Source organism: Rattus norvegicus, chromosome 1 (assembly GCF_021556685.1).
Source record: "Rattus norvegicus strain SHRSP/BbbUtx chromosome 1, alternate assembly SHRSP_T2T, whole genome shotgun sequence".
NCBI lineage: Eukaryota > Metazoa > Chordata > Mammalia > Rodentia > Muridae > Rattus > Rattus norvegicus.
This window is the reverse complement of record NC_141534.1, coordinates 59879946-59897368: the sequence shown is the minus strand read 5'-3', so window position 1 is coordinate 59897368 and position 17423 is coordinate 59879946. Positions and strand designations below refer to the sequence as shown.

Here is a 17423-nt window from a genome sequence, read left to right as displayed (position 1 = left end):
ACTCCTGCAGTATGTCCATTGTCTCAGGGCATTCACTAATGCCAGCTCTCCAATGTTGTAGTACTTTTTAAAAATTCCTCTAAAAAAGGTTACTTTGTTATTTACAAATTACAATTCAGGTGTTGAGAAAATAAATAAGGTCAGTTTCCCCCCTAGATACTAAGTAAATAAAATGTTTTTCTAGACACAATATATGTAAAAGCTTGTGAAAATGTTCATATAAAGCTATTTGTGGTGGCATGTGCATTTAATGCCAGCTCTAAGAATGCAGAAAGAGGCAGATTATGGTTAGTTTCCGGTCCCCTCGCCTGTGTAGTGAATTCCAGAACAGCCTCAAATGTATAGTGAGTCCCTGGGCTCCGTTTTGTTCTGATTGCTTGCTCGTGTTTGCATTTTTAGGCTAGTCAAAAATGTATATATAAGATCACCCTATTATACCAAGAGCAGTTATTAAATATAAGAATTATAGATGCATCCTTTGAAGCTCTTCATCTTAGAAAGAATGAGGGAGAGAGAATGAATGAGTTGGCTTTGGTTTCAGTTTCAGATCGTTATGGCTCAGGTAAACCCAGAGCACAGAGTGAAGTTTTTATGAGCTTTATTTTTCTTGGATAATTTATGTATGCACATTTCAAACGTTATCCCCTTCCCATGCTCTCCCAACCCCCTGCCCCTGCTTCTATGTGGATGTCAGCCACCTGAGTCATGCAGAGTTTGACCACATGAGACTCACCCCAGGACCTAAATGCAGTGAGTTCAAGGACTCACATGCTATGCTGCGTGGGCTCCTCCTTATGCCACACCTTGACCCCATTGCACCCTGGGCCTCCATACCATAAGCCAGAGTGCAGATCCCTGGGCACAGTAGGACACACCTAGGCTAGTTTTCACTCCCATGGATGCTCTTGTGGCCTTGTCAGAGCACTGTGACCACATCCCACATCTGAACAGCAAGCTAATCAACAGGATGCTCTGGGAGTCCATCAGTTTGCTTCCTCAGAGACCCCATAATAGAGGGGGAAGAAATCCAGGCTTTAGGGAGCTACCACAGCCATGATTGTTCTTTTGTCCCAGCCACTCCACCTTTGGCCAAGTTACAGCTCTGCCAGGCCCTGCCATGTTGTCTTCAAAATCTTTGTGTGTCAGTGATACTTGTATGAACTATGCTACACGTTGGCCTAGAGGCTGGGCTTTCCTCTTGCATTTCCAGCAAGACTACAGAGTTCCCGGGGGAGACTCTCATGGCTCTTCATGTTCTGACAGCACAGTCTGCAGATGTCTCTAAGGTATTGGACATCAGACCCCACTGAGGAGTGAGAGTCTTTCAGTGGCTTATAGACCCAGGGCCTGGGCATGATGGCCTTTATTGTGTGTTTGATAGCATGTATGCTCTGCTCCAAGTGTAGACAGACACTCCCCATGCCTGTAGTCTGTGCTTGGAGTGTGGGTACACACTCTCCATGCAAACAGCTGTCTACACACACACAGATGCCATTTTCATGATTTACACCTGTTATCTTTGATGTTTCTTTTAAAAGACAATCATATAAAGTTACTGTGATTTTGTGCTGGCTTTCTTTACCCAGCCCACAGATGAATATTGGAAGGAGACTCTGGGATCTGCATGGGCTCCTCCTTATGACCACACCTTGACCCCATTGCACACTTTTTCTCAGAAGCATGGCAGAGCATGGCCTGTAATTGTCCTGTCCATTCCCTATGGATTGTGACCAGTCTGCAGTTCTGCACAGCCTGGCATCCAAAGAAACTTGGCATAGTTCCCCACAATGTCTCCACAGGCCCAGAGGAAGGACATAAATAGAATCTTTATGAGACCCAAGTGGCTTCTCAGGGTCAGCCAATGCTCTTGGCTCATTCTTATCTCTGAGGACACAGGGCACAGGTCCTGACCTCCATGCACCTGTATTTGCTGCACACACTAAGGATGACTTGTGCTGTCTTCTGCTGCTTCTGGGAGTCCTGAAAACCACAATCCTTGGGCCAAGGGGACTAGTGAGGGACAAGTGAACACAAGGCCCCTGCCTGCTCCCTGAAGACCAGAAGCCCCAGCAGGGTTCTCACTGCTGTGTTCCCCAAGATAATGACAAGCACCTGTTACAACAGGCCATGCTCTGTTGGGAAAGGCAGACAGGCACATCCAAGGCTGTTCTGTGGCCATGCTGGGCCTCCCTGCTCTTCAGGGGCATACTCTGCCATGCCACTCAGCATATCCCAATCTGTGTCTGGAGTGCTTTGGTCTCACAGGAATGCTGTGGTGATGGAGACACTGACAAACTAAGTACCAAGACGCTGTCAAGTACCCATCCACACTTGACTCCTGCCAGGAATCAGCAGTATGGGCAACCACGTAAGCATGGAGACATGGATTACTTTCTTCCTTGGGACCACTTGTGAACCACAGGGTCAGGTGACAAGCTCTAGACCAGGAAAGGATCAGGAGGAGCAGAGTGACCACACCTGAACTTGAGGAATAGGGAACCCAGCAAGGAGAGTGACCACCCTTGGCTCACATAATTTAGGGACATATGTGGTGGGAAGAAACTAAGTTGAGGCAGCTGGGACACATCCCAAGATAGCAGGTGGTTGTGTGTCTGTGTGTGTCTCTGTGTGTGAGTGTGTGTGTGTGTGTGTGTGTGTGTGTGTGTGTGTACTTGACTGAAATGATGTGTGTGTGTGCCTGTGTATGTCTGTGGATGGGTCTATCCTGACACCAGACCTGACCGATGCCAGGCACCCACAGTTGGCACAGACCCCACTTTACACTAGCGTTTTTGTTCCCAAAGGTTTTCTAATGGAAAGTAATATGTGCCTTGTACAGGGCTAGTTCACCAGATTTTGTACGAAAGATGAAATATGATCTTTATGGGTTCTTGCCTGAGCTAGCCTTGTAGACCCTCCTCTTCCCACTGTTCCCAGTCTGTTTTGTGTCACAATGTCCAGGGAATAGAACCCTGAGTTCTGCCAGCAACTCTGTGTGAGGCATTGCATCAGCTGACATCCTGAATGGTTGTCCCAATTCTACATGTTCTGGCCGAGGACAAGATGCACACAAGAAGGCCTAGATGAGGAGGTACTGCCCCTCCCAGACAGACAGACTTCATCTACTCTAACATGTTAGGAGGAGGTGCAGATATGACTCACAACAATACATCCACTATTGGGCTCAACTACCAAGAAGCTGTGAGGAGGACATTCAATTTGGAAATCTCAGGTAGGCAGTGTGTGTGGAGGAGTAAACAGGACTGGATGGAGACCTTACCCAGAATTTGATATCCAGCCCTGCATTCTGATAAGCATGAACTACACTCCTGTGAAGGTCTCTGGGTGGCTCTTGAAATTAGGTGGACGAAGAGGAGGAGGAGGAATGGGAGGAGGAGGAGGAAGAGGAAGAGGAATAGGAGGAAGAAGAGGAGGAGGAAGAAGAAGAGGAAGATGAAGAGGAGGAAAAAGGGGAGGAGGAGGAAAAAACAAGTAAGCAAGGACAAGACAGGCACATGGCCTGTACTCACTGCAGTGGCCCATCGTATCCTAGGTGTTTTCCTGCCCTAACTGTGAAGCAGGAACCAAACACCACTCCTCATGGGACTGTCTGAGATGAGGCCAGCTGTGGGTCTGAACTGTCAGCAAGGAGGACGGGAGCTGTCTGTGCCATACATCAAAGCATAGTGTCCCACATAAGTCCATATCACAAATGATGCCATCTCCTCCCCAGAGTGGCTCAACTAAGGGTTAGGAGTGCCTCATGAGTGCCAAGCTCTCCCCTACTCCTGCAGACCCATGAATGGTGCCTTCTCAGGGCCCATCTATCCTGAGCCCAGGGAGCAGCCAGAGGGCATATTCATGCGATTTCATACTCAGATCAATCTGCTATCCTGTACCCCATGAGTCGGGACTGAACCTCAGTGCTCAAGACCACTTGTTTTTTTCTGGACAAGACTTCGAGAATGTGGTCACACACAGTGTTAGTGACACCTTGCATGCCCTTGACTGGCCTTCAGTGTAGCCCTGACTGACCGTTCCTGCCTGCACCCAGGGATTCAAATCAGCATTGGCCAGATCAGACTCTTTGCTACCTGGTCCTATAGCTCACCTCCACTGCAGTTCCATGTGTCCTGGCTGCTGCAGCTGCACCAGAAGCTACCAGATGTCTTCCCACAGAATCCTGTAGTCCCTGTGGGCTCATCCACAGACATCTCACACTCTCCCTGCTGGGAGTTAGGCTGGATGCCTGCTGTGTGGGAGCTCCCTTGGCTTGTGGAGCAGAGTCAGAAGCAGTGGAGGAGATGTTGTCTGCTGCTCTTATTGTCCTCAGTGCCCAGGGCTTCCCTGTGGTTTGGGTTCAGATCCAGCTCCAGTGAATCACTGATTAAATTCAGCCCATAGAATCTGCGGACCCCATGAGGCACAGGGAGGACCATGACTGAGGGGTAACCAAGCAATCCAGGACCCTGTTGGGATCAGGGAAGCCAATAATCCCGGTCACCTCCCTGGCAGGCTGCAAGGCCAGGAGCTCTGTGCGCCCTGACAGAGGTAGATGGGACCCTGACTCCCACAAAACGCTCCTTCAGACCTATTACATCATCCTCTTTGAGAAGGTTGTCCTCATTAAGAGCATTCCACACAGCTTGCACTGCCATCAAACTCTATCTTCCAGGGGTGATCCCCCTCAGGAGTATTGACCTGTGTTCTATGAATGGTTAATATTATTCTGATAATTCACTTCATAAACATTGCTCAGCATGGTATCTGTCTCCATAAGAAGTCATTCAGAAATTCTCCCACAACAGGGAGGCAAAATCATCATCATCACCATCATCATCACCATCATCATCATCATCATCATCATCATCATCATCATCACCATCCTCTTTCTCCTCCTCCTATTCTTCCTCCTCCTGCTCCAGATTTTTCTCCTCCTCCTCCTCCTCCTTCTCCTCCTCCAGCTTTTTCTCCTCCTCCTCCTCCTCCTCCTCCTCCTCCTTCTGCTACTGCTAATGCTGTCGGTGCTATTGCTGTTACTCCTGTTGGTGCTGTAGCTTGTGCTGGTGTCTTTTCCTTGGCCATGTGTCTGAAATCACCTCCTTTTTATACTCAGGACATGACAATTTCAATATGGCACTTTGAAAGAAAAAAATTATTCTAAGCAAAAATCTTATGAGGTAGAATACTTAGATTACGATTTGGAGCTTTGATTGCCTTATTTTATTACATCTTCTCTTCTACTTCTGTTAAGATTTTTGAAAGAAATCATTTCGAAATGTTACACACACACACACACATATATATATACATATATATATATATATATATATATATATATATATATATATCACTAGGTCTTAGGAACGAAAAAATCAGCATGCAAAAAACTATGCATGATTCTGACCATCAACAATAACCAGCAAACTAGGTTGTTGATACTTATTCAATGACAAACCTTGTTAATTAGTTTTGAGGCTTAATGAAATGGGATGTTACATTTGAAAACATAAGACTCTGTTCTGAGGCACTTGTGATTGATGACCACATGTGAAAAGATCAGTAGCCCATGGAGGATTCCATGAGCCCATAAACCTCTAGTCCTCACCCTGTGGGAGCTATTGGCTTAAGGGGGAGCTGGAGTCCATCTGAAGGGATGGGTCAACAAGAAAACTCTGTAGAGTGGGGAACTCATCAATCCTATTGGGTCCCTGCTGGGAAGAGGAGAAATCAAGAAGAGGGAGAAGGCTTGGTGTTGGGTAAACCTCATAAAGAACTTAGAGAAGATACAAGGTAAGAATTGTGGGGAAAATGGAAACCAGAGACAGAGGAAGGACCAGCATAGAGCAAACTGAAAAGGACAAAGCACAAAGGTACCTGGGCTATGCCTGCTGCTTGTTCTCTGGACTCTCCCTGTGGCTCATTTCTGGGGGGAGATTCTGTTCTGCCCCAGGCGAGGTTTCTTTCTCCTTGGCAAGCAGCAACACAGCTTTATCAGAGCATTTGCTATATTCCTGGTCCCCCCCTTAAAACCTCTGTGCCGGACCCTGCTGGGGATGGGCTTATCCTCTAATGGGGATCTGTGGGAGAGTAGATTATCTTCTTTGATTTCCTTATTGCTACTCTTCTCACTGAAGATGCTTGTTGTTTGAATGCATGGGACACTCACGGCACATTTGTCATAGTGGTCCTGTGTAGGTGTCATCGGTAGTGGCCTGAGACAACCAGCCACAGTGGACCTTCTTCCTCCTTTTGTATGAACCTTCTGGCCATAGTGAGATACTTGACCATGGGAGGATGACACCCGCAAGGTGCCAAGGACTGGCAGGCATCCACTCCTCTTTTGTTCTAATCTAAAAGCAGCAGCAGGATCAAGGCTAGGGAACGGGGCTGCAATGGGACTCACCTGCTGTGCCTGGGCTTTGCAGCCATCACCCTGGAGAGCCTGCTGTTGTAGAAAGCAATAAGTTGCCATTTCCTCATTATATTTTCTTTTCATTAGAGAGTATTTTATTACAGAGGCTTGAAATCCCTCGCATTTCATTGCGGCCAAAATTTCAGGGTCTGGCCTGAGGGCAAGCAGTTCTTCATAACGACCTGTGAACCCCTTCCCGTGTTCTTTGAACCAGGCATGTTTCATCACCTCGCTGGCTGTTGGTCTATACATTGGATTTACTGTTAGTAATTGACTAAGGAGGTTCTCCAGTTCTTCTGAAACCCCACAGGGGGCAGGATACACCCCTGCAACAAGTTGTTTTTGTAATTCTTGGAAGATCATTGAATCAAACGGGAGCTTTCCCACTACCATATAGTACAAGACCACTCCTATTTTCCACATGTCATTCTTCATCCCGTCATACAGAAGTCCAAGGAAGAGTTCCGGGGAACCAAAAGAGTATGCACCGCACTGCTGTTTTAGCATTTGTCCAGGTTGTGTTTCAGTGCTAAGCCCAAAGTCGATGACTTTGACCTTTTTGTTTTTATCAATCATTATATTGTCCAGTTTCAGGTCACGGTGAACAATCCCCTTTCCATGGCAGTAGCTCACTGCTGACAATATCTGTTCAAATATTTGCCGGGCCTCATCCTCCTCTATGTGCCCTGACTCTCTGATGTACTGGTAGAGTTGTTGGCCTTCCACCAGCTCCATTATGAGGTATATTCTCGTTTTATTTTCAATGACTTGTAAGAGAGAAACAATGTTGGGGTGGTTGATCTTTCTCATTATGTTTGCTTCTGTCATGGCTGGCCAGAACCACTGCTTGTCCTTTCGGAGAACTTTGACCGCCACTCGGGTTCCTGTGAGCCGGCGGTGGGCCAGGAGGACCTTCGCATGGCTTCCTTTTCCAATAGTCTTCAATACTTTATATTGGGAATGAAAGGTTCACTCCTCAGAGATACTGGGATCGGGGCTAGGAGGTGGTAACTCCTCCTCAGTCTCTGTAGGCATTTTATCAGTACTAATGCTACCTAAAAATAACAAACAATGGAATCAGGTAATGAAAAAGATGGAGCAATTCAGGAACTAAAATTACACATGCGGTCCCTAAAAGAAACAAAGGAAACAAAAGAAAAAAATAAAAACAAGAAAAGACTAGACTAGAAAAATAGAGTAAAATTATGAAAAGGGGGAAAATATGAAGAATCATAAGTAAAAGCCACCCAAATAACCAACCCCAAAAGAGAAAGCCAAGAGCACACACATACTAAATGCAATGATGAAAATAAAAATCGTCATATTACAATAGGATTGGGCGGCCAAAGATTGTCAATACTGTGAATGGATGTTGTTTGAAGAAAAAGGTATGATGAAAGAAATGAGAGGAGAAAGAATTAGTGTAAGAGAAAACAAACAAATATAAAAAGCCAACACTTAAGGGGAAACTCCATTGAATTTCAGGACCTAGTGATCCACAAAAATCCACAACTCTCCAGAGCAAAATATTGAAAATCAAAATTAACCAACCACAAGGAATAAGGCAGTTAAATACCAGTGAATAGTAAACCTAAAACCGAGGCCGAAAAGTCAAAGTGTCACAAAGGGCAAATTTGTATCAAGTCTAAGCCAATGATTGCTTGTACTCAATAAATAGAGAAACAGAAATAATGTAAAAGGATGAAACCGCAGGACATTGAAAATGGAGATAGAGTGAATCATCTGACTGCAGAAATGTATATAATCAAAGCAATAATATACCATGTGAGAACATAAAACCCACCACCAAACAGAATCCAGAAATCCATAATAAATAAATAAATAAATAAATAAATAAATAAATAAATAAATAAATAAAGCATAACTAAAAATCAAAACCACAATAAGGAAATAGCCAGTGGTGTTGCGAATATATGGCCTAATTCTATCTCTTAAACAAATAGAAAAAAGAATCAATCCATAAATAAGCAGCCAGCCGTCTACATAGGCCTTTAATCTGATATTATGGGGTTGGCATGTCAAAATCCTGGGAGCCACTGCTCGGCCAACACAGGTACTTGGGCAGCTGTAGGCCAGTGAGAGAGCCTGTCTTGAAAATGAGGTTGATGACCTATCTCAGGAACAGGAGCCCGGGCTGACTTCTGGCCTCTACACTCTCTTGCATTGAGTTGCAGGTAAAACGGGATGGGGACGTGTGCACACACAACACACACACACACACACACACACACAGGCACACAGGCACACACACAGGCACACACAGAAGCACACACAGGCACACACAGAAATACACAAAAGTGTACTTACACTCACACAGACAAACTCTTACAAACACCCAGATTCACACAAAACACAATCACATAGGAACAGGCACACACATACTTACACACAAGCAAACCTGGAAAAATGCACATCACAGACACACACACACACACACGAAGAGGTACACACATACAAACACATACACACAAACCTGTAAACTCACACTCCTTCATATACTGAAAAACACACAGGCGAAAGTGTACACACACTCACACACAAGCAAATCTGTCAACACACATCATCCTACACACACTGATACATACACATATGCACAGTACAGTAAAATCCGATACAACCACACACAGCTCACTAGATACAACCAAGTTGCAGAGGGCTCCACTCCACACCTCCTCTCAAAGCACTCAAAGAGGTCCAGGCCTGGCAACAGCTTAACGTCTGTTGGCTGGACCTCCTCACAGTTGCTCCTCATGAGGTCACAATAGGACCTGTCATGACATGGTTGGGAAGGGCTTCAAGGCTCTGGCTTCTGTGGGCTATGGAGAGATTTTAGGCTTTTAGAAATCAAAGCCTGTAAGATGTTTACTCTCCTTAGTTCTCTGTTTTGAATGTTTGCTGTGCCTCCTGCTTTAAAGTCCTCATGTCTATTCTCGCTGTGTCACTTTTTCTTTGAATTCTGAATGATTAGCCTCAAACTGATGGTACAGTGTTATAAAAATAAAAAACGACAAAGCTGTGTTTCTAAACTGACCCATCAAGAGGACACTGTTCTCATAAGCCCTCAGAAAGGCTCTAGGTTATAATCAAACACCTGAGACAAAGCTGCAGGGATAGGCAGAGCACTTGCCTCCCACGGGTGAGGACTTGAGTTTGAATCCCCAAAACCCCCATCAATGTTGGATGCATCCGCAAAGCCCACAAGCTCTGCATCCATGGAGTGGGGAGGGGTTGGGGCTTGAAGACAGGTGGTCTGACATGCAGGCATGAGGACCTGTCCAGAGGATGGCCTCTGACAGGACATGGGGTAGTGGTATACATGGACACCTAGGCACATAAGGGGGTATGGATATACATGCAGACACTTACTCTCACACAGCGGTTGGCATGATGTATAGAAAACCAAGTCCATCCTGAGTGTAGGGCTCACTTCAAATATTAAGGTCCAATGATGGAACAGGCGTGTATGAGGACAAGGAGCTCTGTGCAACCTGGGACCAGAAGGAACAGAGTGGCTATGCTGACACCGTTGAAATAAATTCTCAATCACAGTCTGTGACAGCCAGGCCACAGGACCCAGGCAGCTGTGTTATTTGTGAGCAGCCAGTGCAGCCAGAAGCTAACTATTGAGCACTGACTGGCCCAAGCCCAGAAAGGGTCTCTGTTTTTCAGAGTGCTGGGGGGCAGTGCAGTGTGTAGCCCTTTTCTTCTGAAGACTCTTCTGGGGTTTTGAATCCCCTGGAGAGGACCCTCATGACTGCAGACACTAAGCCTGGGAGGAAAGATCCTCATCTGTAGTGTTCATTGAAAGGCCTGATTGCAGAAAAGGAAAGAAACAGCAAAATGTGCCACCTCTGCTCACTCTGGTTCAGCTTCTGCCTTTGCAGCTGAGCTCAGGTGCTCTGGAGTCCTCCCTAGCCTGAGTCAGTGATCTCAAGTTCAAGTCCCTACTTCCTGGTTTGTAGTATCAAACACAGCACAGTTTCAGGCAAGAAAAGCTGTGGAAACCATCTAGACATTGTTGTCTACATTTGAGGGGGACTGTTGAGCCCCAAAGGGAGCAAGGGTTACAAGGTCAGGTATTAAAGGAATGGGCTAGGGTTGGAATCCAAGTTCCAATCTCCCTTTGCTCTGGGCAGAGGATAGACCTGGCAATTGGTTCCTGCTGTGTACATGGTGAGAATCAAAGTGTCTTATGGGATCGCTGGCACAGACCTGCCCAAGCATGGCTTAGGGAGCCTCACACCAACTCAATATTTGATGTCTTCCCAGCTTTGTCTACCACCCTCAGCTGTGTGCCATTTTCCCTGCCTCGTGCAAGGGACTCTAAATATCTTCCTATAAAAGGCGATCACGGAGGAGTTGCACAAGGACAGGTGGGGCTCTGTGGGGAGGTTCACATGGGCTAACACATTAGAGGACCACAGTCCCAGGACTGATACTGGGTGGACACTCTCCTCTGACATCCAACAGAGAGATCTTTGACAGAGATCAATAGAAGGCTTCTCTGAATAGCTGTGCAGAGCACCTCAGATCACAGACTCAGGACTGACACACATAGAATGCTGTAGAGGAGCCGATTGTATTCAAGGGCTCATCTGCCTGGGTCCATGTGCCTCTAGATATGAGCCCAGGACTGGGCTGTAGCTGGTTATGGGCTCAGATAGGAGGGTGGGAGGGACTGGTCCTTGGCTACTGGGAGTAGAGCAATTTTTCTTTCCCTGCTCCTGCTTTTTTTTTTTTTTTGCTTTTCTTTCCCTTGGCATAGGGAGGGACTGGAAGAAGTCTGTCTATGGGGAGTGAGGCTGGCTGGGAAACTGCTTGCTGTTGTACATTGTCATGCTGCTGGGGGCTTGGGGTTGTTGGCAGGATAACCTCTGCACCATTCCAGTCTGCTTCTCTCCACTTTATCCATGCATCCCTGTCCCTGGGCTGGGAGACCTCGATACATAAGTCCCACCTGTAGCTTCCAGTCCAGGGATGGAGTCCCTCAGTGAATGGATTCCAGATGGTTCTGTGGAAAGCAGCATCGAACAGGGTAGTTACTGAACATGTATGGACGTGGAGGAGGATACTGCACTGCACCTACCCACATTTCATATAAAACCAATCCTCATGCTCAGGTACTAATTGGTTCTATTTACACCTTTCACCATTTTTGCTATTCACTGTACTGTGAAGGGTGAATTTTTATTGTTTCACTTCTGCAAAGAGACAGAGTTTAGCATTGGAGACTCCCTACGGCATGGCTGGAAGGGAGACCTTAACACCCATGTGTCCTTCTAGGAAAAAGCTCTTTCATAGGATGCCTCCCTGAGTCCCAGGATGTATGGAGGGCTCTGTGCCCTATCCAGGGTTGACCTCAATATATTAACTGGAGCTGAGGCTTCTCTCTGATAGAACAGTACCACCCTCCTACAAGATGTCTACGATGGTTTGTATATGCTTAGCTCAGGGAGTGGCAATATTAGGAGGCGTGGTCTTGTTAAAGTAGGTGTGTCACATTGGTCATGGGCTTTAAGACCCTTTTCCTATCCACATGCAAGCCAATCTTCCCCAAGCAGCCTTCACATGAACATGTAGACATCTCACTTAGTCTGGCACCATGACTGCCTGGATGCTGCCATGCTCCCAGCTTGATGATACTGGACTGAGTCTCTGAACCTGAAATCCTGTGTTCATTAATGTTGTCCTCATAAGAACTGCATTGGTCATGGTGTGTCTCTTCTCAACAGTAAACCCCTAACTGAGACAATGTCGATGTTCCCTGCTTCAGCTTCCTGGCTATAGAAGCTTCACACATGAGTGGCATTCTCTTGGGATATGGGCCTAATAGGCTCTAGGCTGTCTGCTTGATCTGAGAGTGCTAGGATATCCTGCTCCTAAGGGCATTGTTACTGTTCCCATGCAATAGTGTGAATAGCATCAGCAGGCTCCTGCTTTGTTACCCCCCTGAACACAATGCTGCCTTCTCCAGGAGTGGATCCAACAGCTCTCAGAACCTCCTCAGGAACTATGTGTTTCCCAAGGATTACCTGCACTTGCTTACACACCCCTATCCTGTGTTCTGAAAACTTTTCAAAGCCCATTCATCTGAGACTGGTGAGTTCAGGACAGTAGTCCCAAGTGTCTTGTCCTACGCTGACAGTTCATTCTCATGAGGCATCACCTGCCCTTGACACAGGATTTTCCCAAGGGGCATTGGATGTGAAGGAGAATTGTGTGTGCTGACTCTTGTCAGATCTGCACTAGATGGCATCAAGGCCCCATTTGCTCTTGATTTTGGAACTCATGGTCCTGGCACTGTCTTGTTGGTATTTAGGTCCCTGTCAGTCCCTAATTGAATTTTAGCATGGGAACCCAGGGCAGTTGTCTACAAAGATATTCCTAGTATGGACCACATCTTCACCGTGCCAGACATAAAGCACAACAAAACACCAGGCAGGCAGAGAACCCTCAGGGGCTGGAACTGGCATGTTGAAACACTCTGAATTGACCTTGGCCTTAGCACAGATTCAGAGAACAGCTTCTCTGTAGGAAGATCTCCTTCCTCCTCTCAGAGTTTAGGACATCTAGAGTTAGGCTAAGGTGCTGGCACAATGTGAGCAGGGGCAGCACTCTGGGCTTGTTCAGTGTCAAAGCCTCCCTGCCACCCCTGTGTCACAGTCACAGCAGCCCATTTCATGAGAATTCTAGGGGTGCTGATATCCTGGATGAATTATCCATGTTCTGCTGCTAGTTTCTTTGCTTCCACATGGACAACTGAGAGAAGGGATTGATTAAGTGTAGTTGAGGAAGCCCTGCAAATATCTACTTGGTGTTACCAAAGACAATGGGTTCTGACTGGCAAGATCTTTGAATTAGATTTTGAAAAATGCCACCTAGGAAAAGTTAGTAGGTACTCTCAGGAAGGTAACCACAGGACATTGAAAATGGAGATATAGGGTTGGGGATTTAGCTCAGCGGTAGAGCGCTTGCCTAGCGAGCGCAAAGCCCTGGGTTCGGTCCCCAGCTCCGAAAAAAAAAAAAAAGAAAATGGAGATAGAGTGAATAATCCGACTGTAGAAATGTATATAATCAAAGCAATAATATACCATGTGAAAACATAAAATCCACCAACAAAATGAATCCAGCAATGCATAATAAAGAAAGAAAGAAAGAAAGAAAAAGAGAAAGAAAGAAAGAAAGAAAAAAGGAAAGAAAGAAAGAAAGGAAGGAAGTAAGGAAGGAAGAAAGAAAGAAAGAGAGAAAGGAAGAAAGAAAGAAAGAAAGAAAGAAAGAAAGAAAGAAAGAAAGCATAAATAAAAATCAAAACCATAATAAGGAAACAGCCAGTGCCTTTGCCAATATGTGACCTAATTCTTTCTCTTGAAGTCATCCAAAAATCAATCAATCAAGAAATAGGCAGCCAGTCATCTACATAGGCCTTTAAACTGATATTATGGGGTTGGCATACCAAATGCCTGGGAGCGACTGTTCAGCCAGCCCAGATACTTGGGCAGCTGCAGGCCAGTGAGAGAGCCTGTCTTGAAAATAAGGTTGAGGACCTACCTCAGGAACAGCAGCCGGGGTGACTTCTGGCCTGCCTCTACATTCTCTTGCACTGAGGTGCAGGTAATATAGATACAAGGGGCAAAAGGAGAAGGGCACGTGCACACACAGACACACACAAACACACACAGGCACACAGACACACAGACACACACACACACACACACACACACACACACACACACACACACACACCACAGGCACACACAGAGGCACTCACCCAGAAATACGCAGAAGTGAACTTATACTCACACAAACTCTTACAAACACCCAGATTCACACAAAACACACATACTTACACACAAGCAAACGTGGAAAAACACACATCAGACACACACACACACACACACACACAGGGACACACACTCACGCACAAGAAGAAGTACACACATACAAACACATACACACATACAAACCTGTAAACTCACCCACTCCTACATATACCGACAAACACACAGGCAAAAGTGTACACACACTCACACACAGGCAAATCTGTCAACACACACTCTCTTACACACACTGATACATAAACATATACACAGTACAGTAAAATCCGATACAACCACACACAGCTCACTAGATACAACCAAGTCGCAGAGGGCTCCACTCCACACCTCCTCTCAAAGAACTCAAAGAATTCCAGGCCTGGCAACACCTTAATATCTGTTTGCTGGGCCGCCTCACAATCGCTCCTCATGAGGTCACAGTAGGACCTGTCATGACATGTTGGGAAGGACTCTGAGACTGTGGCTTCTATGGGCTATGGAAAGACTTTAGGCTGTTAGAAATAAAACCCTGTAAGATGCTTAGCTGTCCATAGTTCTCTGTTTTGAATGTTTACTCTGCATCCTGCTTTAATGTCGTCATGTCTACACTCAGGGTGTCACGTTTTCTTTGAATTCTGAAGGATCAGCCTCAAACTGATGGTATAGTTTTCTTTTTTTAAAGACAAAGCTGTTTCTAAACTGACCCACCAAGAGGACACTGTTCTCATAAGTCCTCAGAAAGGCTCTAGGTTATCATCAAACACCTGAGACAAAGCTGCAGGACTAGGCAGAGACTTGAGTTTGAATCCCCAAAACGCCTATTGGATGCATCAGCAAAGCTCATAAGCTTTCTCTGTGGAGAAGTTAACATGGACCAACAGATTAGAGGGCCAGAGCCCCAACCCATGCTGGGTAGACACTCTCCTCTGACATCCAACACAGAGATCTTTGTACAAAGATCAAGAGAAGGCTTCTCTGAATAGCTGTGCAGAGCACCTCAGGCTCAGGGACTCTGGACTGACACCCATAGAATGCTGTAGAGGAGCCGTTTGTGATTCAAGGACTCATCTGCCTGGGTCCTGTGCCTCTAGAGATGATCCCAGGACTGGGCTGTGGCTGGTTATGGGCTCAGATAGGGAGGTGCCACGGGGTTTGTTCTTGGCTCCTGGGAGTAGAGCAGTTTTTCTTTCCCTGTCCCTGCTTTTTGAACTTTTCTTCCTTGGGAAAAATGGAAGGACTGGAAGAAGTCTGTCTATGGAGAGTGAGGCCTGCTGGGAAACTGCTCGCTGTTCCCAATTGTCATCCTGCTGGGGGTTTGGAGTTGTTGGCAGGTTAACCTCTCCACCATTCCAATCTGCTTCTCTCCATTTAACCCATGCATCTCTGTCTCTGCGCTTCGTGACATGGTTGCACAAGTCCTACCTGTAGCTGCCACTCCAGGGCATAAATCCCTCAGTGAGTGAATTGCAGATGGTTCTGTCTAGAGAGAAATTGTACAGGGTAGTTGCTCAGTATGTAGGTACATGGAAGAGCACACTGCACTGCATCCACACACATTTCATATAACATCAATCCACATACTCTGGTACTAATCGGTTCTATTTACACCTATCGCGATTACTGCTATTCACTGTACTGTGAAGTGTGAATTTTTATTATGTTTTACTTCTGCAAAGGAAGAGACACTGGAGATTCCAAAGGCCTAGCTGGAAGGGAGGCCTTGACACACAGGTGTGCTCCTGGGGAAAAGCTCTTTCATAAAACGCCCCGTTGAATCCCATGATGTGTGAATTGCTCTATGCCCTATCTAGGGTTGACCTCAGCATATTAATGGGAGTTGAGACTTCTCTCTGATAAAACAGTACCACCCTCCTTGAAGATGTCTGTGATGGTTTGTATAAGCTTAGCTCAGGGCTTGGCACTATTAGGAGGCATGTTCTTGTTAAGTAGGTGTGTCACATTGGTCATGGGCTTTAAGAACCTGTTCCTATCAACATGCAAGCCAATCTCCCCCAAGCAGCCTTCAGATAAAGATGTTGAACTCTCACTCTCTCTGGCACCATGCCTGCCTGATTGCTGCCATGCTCCCAGCTTGATGATACTGGACTGAGTCTCTGAACCTGCTATCCTGTGTTCATTAATGTTGTCCTCATAAGAGCTGCATTGGTTGTGTTATGTCTCTTTACAGCCGTAAACCCCTAACTGAGACAATGTCCATCTTCCCTTCCCCAGCTTCCAGACTTTAGAAGCTTCACACATGAGCGGCATTCTCTTGGAACTATGAGTCTAAAAGGCTGTAGGCTGTCTGCTTGATCTGAGAGTGCTAGGATATCCTGCTCCTAAAGGAATTGTTACTGCTCCATTGCAATACTGTGAATAGCATCAGCAGGCTTCTGCTTTGTACTCCCTGAAACAATACTGTCTTCTCCAGGAGTGGATCCAACAGCTCTCAGAACCTCCTCAGGAACTATGTGTTTCCCAAGGATTACCTGCACTTGCTTACACACCCCTATTCTGAGTTCTGAAAACTTTTCAAAGCCCATTCATCTGAGACTGGTGAGTTCAGGACAGTAGTCCCAAGTGTCTTGTCCTACCCTGACAGTTCACTCTCATGAGGCATCACCTGCCCTTGACAGAGGATTTTCCCACGGGACGTTTGATGTACTGGGAATTGTGTGTACTGACTCCTGTCAGATCGGCACAAGATGGTATCAAGGGCCCATTTGCTCTTCTTTATGGAATTCACATTCCTGGCACTGTCTTGTTGGTATTTAGGTCCATGCCAGTCCATAGTTATATGTTAGCATGGAAACCCAGGGCAGCTACCTTCAAAGATATTCCTAGTATGGACCACATCTTCATTTTGCCAGACGTAAAGCACAGCAAAACACCAGGCAGGCAGAGAACCCTCAGGGGCTGGAACTGGCATGTTCAAACACTCTGGCTTGACCTTGGCCAGCATAGATTCAGAGGACAGCCTCTATGTAGGAAGATCTCCTTCCTCCTCTCAGAGTATAGGACATCTAGAGTCAGGCTAAGGTGCTGGCACCCATGTGAGCAGAGGCAGCAGCCTGGGCTTCTTCAATGTCAAAGCCTACCTGCCACCCCTGTATCACATGTCAGAGCAGTCCATCTCATGAGAATTCTAGGAGTGCTGATACCCTGGGCGACTA

General features: G+C 46.2%; 1 long non-coding RNA gene across 1 annotated transcript; it reads right to left on the bottom strand.

Annotated features, from left to right (window-relative positions):
• Positions 1–6487: 6487 nt before the first annotated feature.
• Positions 6488–14615, bottom strand: LOC148007043 (uncharacterized). Its single transcript, XR_015646133.1, has 4 exons — positions 13985–14615; positions 11394–11447; positions 9803–9924; positions 6488–7470 (listed from the first exon to the last, which is right to left on the bottom strand). It is a non-coding gene; the product is annotated as an uncharacterized LOC148007043 (long non-coding RNA).
• Positions 14616–17423: the final 2808 nt, after the last annotated feature.